The 7,689-nt window shown below is 31.9% G+C and overlaps 1 long non-coding RNA gene across 1 annotated transcript; it reads right to left on the bottom strand.

The window, feature by feature from the left end:
* Positions 1–863: 863 nt before the first annotated feature.
* LOC143084040 (uncharacterized) lies at positions 864–7,487 on the bottom strand. Its single transcript, XR_012980995.1, has 4 exons — positions 7,353–7,487; positions 6,151–6,363; positions 3,142–3,251; positions 864–2,012 (listed from the first exon to the last, which is right to left on the bottom strand). It is a non-coding gene; the product is annotated as an uncharacterized LOC143084040 (long non-coding RNA).
* Between the last annotated feature and the right edge of the window lie 202 nt (positions 7,488–7,689).

Raw genomic sequence — 7,689 nt, 5'->3', positions numbered from 1 at the left:
TCAAAGGCACCACTAGGATATCAATCTTGTACACTCGAATACCATATTTGAATACAACCTACCAAGCTGTTCGGTGTGAGCCAACTCTGCGTGTTAAAGACCGTACTTTCATCTTTTATGATTTGGATGGAGAGTTGAGACACATTGACACTCATACCACATCTGATTATATCTAATTTGGATGGAGAGTTGAGACATATTGACACTCATACCACATCTGATTATATCTAACTTGGATGGAGAGTTGAGACATATTGACACTCATACCACATCTGATTATATCTAATTTGGATGGAGAGTTGAGACATATTGACACTCATACCACATCTGATTATATCTAATCACACGCACATTAAGATATGTTTTAACCGTTTAAGACGAAAGTATTTGCTGCTTTAATGAATGTATGTGTTTATCTCTAATCATTGATCTCTTTACATCTGTTGTTTACATATACTGCGAGATTGTTTTGTGAAATTGATAGCTGTCGTACGAATAAAAAAGTCTGATTTGATTGTTGTACATGACCTGCTTACCATTCGAAATACATGAGATCACCCACAGTTTTTGGTGGGGTTCGTGTTGGTTAGTCTTTAGTTTTCTATGTTGTGTCTTGTGTACTATTATTGTTCTGTTTGTCTTTTTATTTGTTAGCCATGGCGTTATCATGGCGTAATCAGTTTATTTTCAATCTATAAGTGTGACTGTCCCGCTGGTATCTTTCGCCCCTCTTTTGTAAATTTGAAGTAAAGTCTTCGTGTTCTGATACTTAAATGCAAAATAATTTGAATATGATAGAAGTATTAAAACTAATATATGTTACGTACCTCTTAGAAAATGAAAAAAAAGCACCAAGAACTGTGTAATATTTTCAAATATTATTTGCATATCACTGACATGTGACAAAGTATTCACTGTAGCAAATTAGCTATCTTAAAGACATATGTTTATTATACGAATCTGTCGAATTAAAAGCACACAATTTTATATATACATAAAGTTGAAAACAACAGCAATAATTCGAGTATCATATACGTTATATCAATAAAGCGAACTGCGTTAAATAAGCGTTTAATAAGCGTATGGACGTGTACAGACGTTGGGTACACTTTTACAAAAACAATGCGAATTGTTATTTAGTAAGCCTATACGTCAATAATTTTATGAGATAAATTTCTCTAAAGAATTATAAATGTTTTAACAAAACAATATTCAGAGTTGCGGTATAAACCAACAATTTTAATTCGACCGCCACTGATGCATCTGAAATAGACAAACCGTCAGTTTGGCGTGTCAATGACCAGTACGTTCTTTATATTTACATCTGTTTTACATACAAACGCTATTCAAAAATGAACATTGTCATTGATAAGATCTTTCATACAAATAATAAAAGGTTGTTCATATCTGTATATCTGCTAAATAATTTTTCCGCATACTTTATATCGTAGTTAAATAATAAACAAACAATCATTTAAACATAGTATAATAGTTGTCCAAGACAGATACATGTATATATGTAATCAAGATAAAATAAAAAAGTAAGACATGCTTATTTGGAAAAAGCAAACATAATTTACAGCAAGAAAGTACACACAACAAACAATCAATCATACTAAATGAATTATTATTATAAAGGAAATCATAATAAATTGAAAAATGAACTCATTGTATATGAAGAGAATTTTGCTAACTGTAACTGAGCATAAAAAGTGATGACAAATATCGAATGATGATCTAAAATATATATTACCCCTTTGGTGATACACATATATATATGTTGTTACTGTCGGTATACACGCTAGTTGGTGAATGTCCTTCAGTTTTATTCAACATTAATAGGTTTTTATTACTGGTATAGAATATTGCACCACCATAAACACCAATAGGACAGAATTGATCTGTATGCCCCGTGGTATAACGTGTTTTAACATCACATGCTCTGACACTTGCTGATTTTAAGTTAACAGGGTAATGAAACGTTGTCCAATACAGTTTGTCTTCATTCCTGTCTAACAAAAACGTTAAGATCACAGAACATTCTCTTTATTTTCTTCCAGCATGACATACAAAACATAATCAATAACAGTTACTAAGATGACGCCTAGTAACTCGACTGCTAAACTATAAGTCAAATGACTTTATAAAAGAACTGCATTTGTTAACAACAATCAGAAGTATAATACCGGACAAAAACTTATTGTTAAAGGGAGTCGAAAGATATCAAAAGAGACACTCAAAAGAACACTGACAACGCCATTGCAAAAAATGTAAAAAGACAAAATACTCAAACAACACGTACAAAATACATATAAATTTAAAGATCGAGCGATAGAACCCCATCAAAAGCCGGAATGATCTCATGTGAATCGCAAAGTTAAGAGATCTCGTCAGCGTGTGACACCCATCGTATAACTCATACAAGTAAAACCGCGTTAATAAGTCTTATTCGGTGGCCAACATTTTGGAAGAGGGAAATGGAATTGCTTCAACGATATTGGGACATATCCTAACGGTGAACCAATTTTGATCGCGTCCGTGAAATGATCAAAATGTAGATTTCAACTTCGCCATTTGGAAGATCTGGTTTGCTAGCTGTCTTGTGAGAAGCAACCATTTATCAAATATGTCAAAGAAAGCATTATAGGGAAATGGCAGTCCATGTGCAGATGCTGCTGTAATGTTTCTGCATAAAAATGGTAAAGTTCACAATTTGATATGGCTATTTAAGGAGGTCTTGTTAATTGTTTTCAATGCATGTTACACAGTCTTAAGTTATCTGTTAATTGTTTTGTAGACGTTCGTCGGTGTTTACCTTTTAGGTCATAGAGTTGTCAATGTTTTGTACTTTTGATTGTTTTAGTTCTCGGCATCATTGTCAGAATCAAGTCGCTCATTTTACTCTTGGGTGGTAAATTGAAAATATTAACTAACTAATTTAAAGTAAAATCCTCAAAAAAACTTAACTCCGAGGAAAATTCAATCGGAAAGTCCCTAATCACATGGCCAAATCAAATGACAAACCAAAGCTTTATAGGTTTTTTATCAGATTAATTAACATGGATATACTCAGCAGTCCATATAAAATGACGTATGAACAGATATTGGATTATGTTGCTTACATTGATAAAGAAAACCTACCTAAATCCATATAGTCAACACGTGTCTTTAAATCTACAATACCATGAGCTTCACTATAATCAAATCTTGCTTTTATTATTCGCGCAAAACGTTCAGCGACGTACAGCCACCTGTAATAACGGGTTATATTAATCCACATGTTTAGAATTTTGTTACAACCGTCGGAAATTGTTTTAGCCCTTAATGTAATAATTACATAGTGTATAATGAACATATTGATCAATAAAGAATGTACCTCTGCGGCAAACCTTGGTCAAATTTAAATGTAATGCGTTTTCATTCCATCACAAATTAACTGTTAAGACGAACTATTGAAAATGTCTTATCCAGGAATAGACAATCTTAGCTTTTGACAAATCATATATTAGAAAGTTCATTTTCATGCATCTACATAATGGCCAGACAAAATCGGTATATATAAGAATAATAGGCTTTGATTTTAATCATCAATACATGTATATGCTGCTTTTTACTTTGTAAATCAACTTAAATATTATCATACTACAACAAAAAGTATATGTGACTGACTTTAAGTTAAAATAATGTTCGAATGCAAATACATATTAATACCAATTCCATATTTTTTTATTTAAGGTGGATTCGTGTCCTCTGTTTATTATATAAAAAAAAGCTGCATTCTTTCCAGTTAAACAAGTGTAGAATACCTTGGAAACATAACACACTCAAAGTTGAGGTGAAACATGAAAGACGAAGAAAAAAAAAACATTTTCAACCATGATACGTAGAAATTAGAGACTGAGCGAAGCGAGCCCAAAACTATATCCAATAATTCTAGGAGAGCCTGATGGAAAAGCTTATCCTACCTCAATTGTGATGTTGCTCATTTAAATACAAATTTGATGATAAATATAATTTGGTGGTATCATAAACTAGGATGTAAAAACATGACAATTCGAACAATTCCCTGGTCTTATAAAAGTAAAACTAAAATACCGAACCCAAAGCTAGATTGGAGGCCCATAAAAACTGACAAATCGTACGCTATGAATCAACGAAACAAGTGAAAACCATATTCCTTAGTTGGTAGAAACATTGTCCAAGGAAAATTGTATGTTAAACCTGATTTTATAGGTAGCAAAACCTCCCACTTGTATGATAGATACTTATAGTTCTGTTATATGTTTTGGATACGCAACCATAACATAAACACTTTAGGCTTATGTCACAACATTCAGGACACAACAGCGAAAACTGTGTAAACATTCATCACAGAATTTATATCTATTTATTTGTTCATGGAAATTTCCGCAGACCTCTTTGAGAAAACAAAGTGACATAAATCATCATTATGGCGAATTATCTCGTGGTGACATCTGTTACCTTTCAAGGAATGACTTTCAACTTTAGGCAATTGAATTTATTGAATACTGAAGTATATATACATTAGAAATTTACAGTTCAAAATATGAACACACTTTATTCTTATTTTTTCGTTAGAGTTAAGTCTAATCATCAAGATTTAACTGTTTATTGTTGTTCTTGATAACAGTAAAAAGGTATAATAATGTCTATAAACCGACAAAATCAAACGTTATCAACAAATCATATTCATTACAGTAATAGAAGACACAATAAATATGTTTTCTCTTAATTTATTAACACATTAATCATAAATTCTTAAGCGGGTTTTTGAAAAAGATACAACGCCATTGATGCCAAACGGAAAAAAAAATGTTAATAATTTGCAGATCAATGATTAGTGTCTTTGCCTTTTGTCTCTTTGATTGTTGATCACATATATGAGTCAAGCCTTCTGCAACTAAGTTAAATCTAATGTTATGTAGCTACACCACTGTTCCTATTTAGGTGAAGGGTTGGTTGTTTAATAAAATTATACTTGTTTTCTCAAAATCTATCTTATTGTTCACTATATAGCGTTTTGTAGACTTGCTCGTCTTTTTCTTAAATGGGGATGACATCATTTCAGAGTTTTAATTGCTCTTTCAGTATCTTCTACAAATAAATAGAACGTTGACCGTAATAAACAAAGAACCACTTATGTGTGTGTCATTCTGTGTCGTCATATAGATCTGTGAAACAAACAATATGAGATACGACCCTATTATATTATAGAAAATGTTATGACATCACGTAACACAAATCTGAGGAAATGATACCAATATAAATATTTAAAAAGCCACGGATTCATTGTCATGATGACATGAGACACAAAAACGAGGAAAAATACAGATTTGATGCTAGTCTCAGTTTCATATTTTTGAATCTGATACTATTCATTGTGTCGTATCCATTTCATATTGTCGAATTTTTTTTTATCGTGTCTATTACTAGTAAAAAACGAAAAACTATTTTACAGAGGTATACTACTATTGACTTTATTTATATGTATTATGACAGGACGACAATGGACGACCAAGAGTACTGTTAAAGATTTTGACATAGAGACATGTAGACCTACGGGTGCGGGAGTTTCTCGATACATTGAAGATCCATTGGTGACCTTCGGCTGTTGTCTGCTGTGTGGTCGGGTTGTTATCGCCTGACGCATTCCCCATTTCCTTTCTCAATTTTATAGTGGAAGTGGTAACACCAGGACGACTTGGTTTTGGCAACATTCAGTAACCATTATGGCAGTCATCAGATGATTGTTGAAATACAATTCAAATAAATAGATTTAATAATCTGCATTAGATTTCAGGAAATAAACTGAAAAATTACAGGCTATTACTTAATGCCTAAGAACTACCTAATAATCAAGTTTTAGACCTATTGTATTATCATTTTAATTGCCGCTTACATATAGTGCGGCTACGGGATACATGAGTAAATGGGTTCCATATAGACTTGAGTAAATTGAACTCGATAATTACTGGGGCGACTCCTAATGGAACATGTAAAACATTATATATTACATACGAACAAGTAGGACATGTCATAAGGTCTGTTTTTACCACTACACAAGTGCCAAGGTAAGTATGTTTGGCACTCTTGATATGGTTATATTCCAGGGTTGTGTATGAAATATACCTGTTTGATACATCGATTCGTACACTAAAAGGGCTTGTCAGAGTTGTTATATGGACTTCATTGGATCTAGCTACATTACATCGCATGAGCCTGTTACTCTGATATTCAGTCCAGTAAACATGTCCATTTTCGGAATCGATTGCAATACCTGCTGGACCACTGCCTGTGCTGACAAATTTTTCTATAACTGCATTCTGTGCTGGATAAGGAAATCTATTTGAAATAAAATGATATATTTTGTTTTGATAAGTTGTATATGGAATGAATACGGTTACATGGTATGGTTAACAATGAAACACAAACAGAGGAGGATTTAAACAGCTATCAATCATCATAGTTTATTTTTCGTCATGCATTGTATGCATTTATGTCAATTCAAAGCATAAGAAAAAGATTTATTTGTATTACTACATCAAATTTCAGTATAAATGGCCGTGAACTATAGTTGTTAATTTCTATGTTATTTGGTCTATGGTTGAGAGTTATCTCATTAAGAATCATATCACATCTTTATCTTTTTATGTTCAGAACTTTCTTAAATTTAAAATGGCACCTAAAGAATAATGTCAGAGTTTATATATGTTTTAAATATACAGAAACGTAAATTGTAACTCTCCAGAGCATAACTGACGTAAGACGATATCAACTCTCGCCTACGACTCTTTTACGAGTCAATATCTTGGAGCAGATTCTGAGATCTGATTACCATCTCTGCTAGAATATACACAATACTTCTGAAGACCGTCTTTTTTTGTCGATAATATGGTGGTAGTTACTAAAGAAAGATGTTTAGTCGAACATCATGAAGACCCGGACATTTATTATTCTTATTATGTATCCGGGAAGGAGAGTTAATACATTTATATCAGACGTTATATATACCGCATTATTTTACGATAATCATATTGTGTAAAGTTAATATATCTATATCACACGTTATACATACCGCATTATTTTACGATAATCATATTGTGTAAAGTTAATATATCTATATCAGACGTTATACATACCGCATTATTTTACGATAATCATATTGTGTAAAGTTAATATATCTATATCAGACGTTATACATACCGCATTATTTTACGATAATCATATTGTGTAAAGTTAATATATCTATATCAGACGTTATACATACCGCATTATTTTACGATAATCATATTGTGTAAAGTTAATATATCTATATCAGACGTTATACATACCGCATTATTTTACGATGATCGTATTGTGTAAAGTAAATATGCTTGTTCTTATCATCGTAATCAATGGCAAACATTATCTCCGGATTCACAACAAGTAGCTTTACATTACCGGTATCAACATCAAGTTCCTTAATATGGAATTTAGTTCCAAACAGTACTTTTATGTTGGTACCTTATAGAAAATAAATCATCGAATTTTATGTTTGAATATAATTTCTTCAAAGCAAATTGCTTTAAAGGCCGTTGTTAAAAACACAAAATGAACATCAAGAAAAAAAACCTGCTGGCTTAGTATTAATTCTACCTTCAATTTGTGATAAATATTTATCATATTCTT

This window comes from Mytilus galloprovincialis, chromosome 7, assembly GCF_965363235.1.
Source record: "Mytilus galloprovincialis chromosome 7, xbMytGall1.hap1.1, whole genome shotgun sequence".
Classification (NCBI taxonomy): Eukaryota; Metazoa; Mollusca; class Bivalvia; order Mytilida; family Mytilidae; genus Mytilus; species Mytilus galloprovincialis.
The sequence above is the reverse complement of the archived record's forward strand: the minus strand, read 5'-3'. Positions and strand labels throughout refer to the sequence as shown.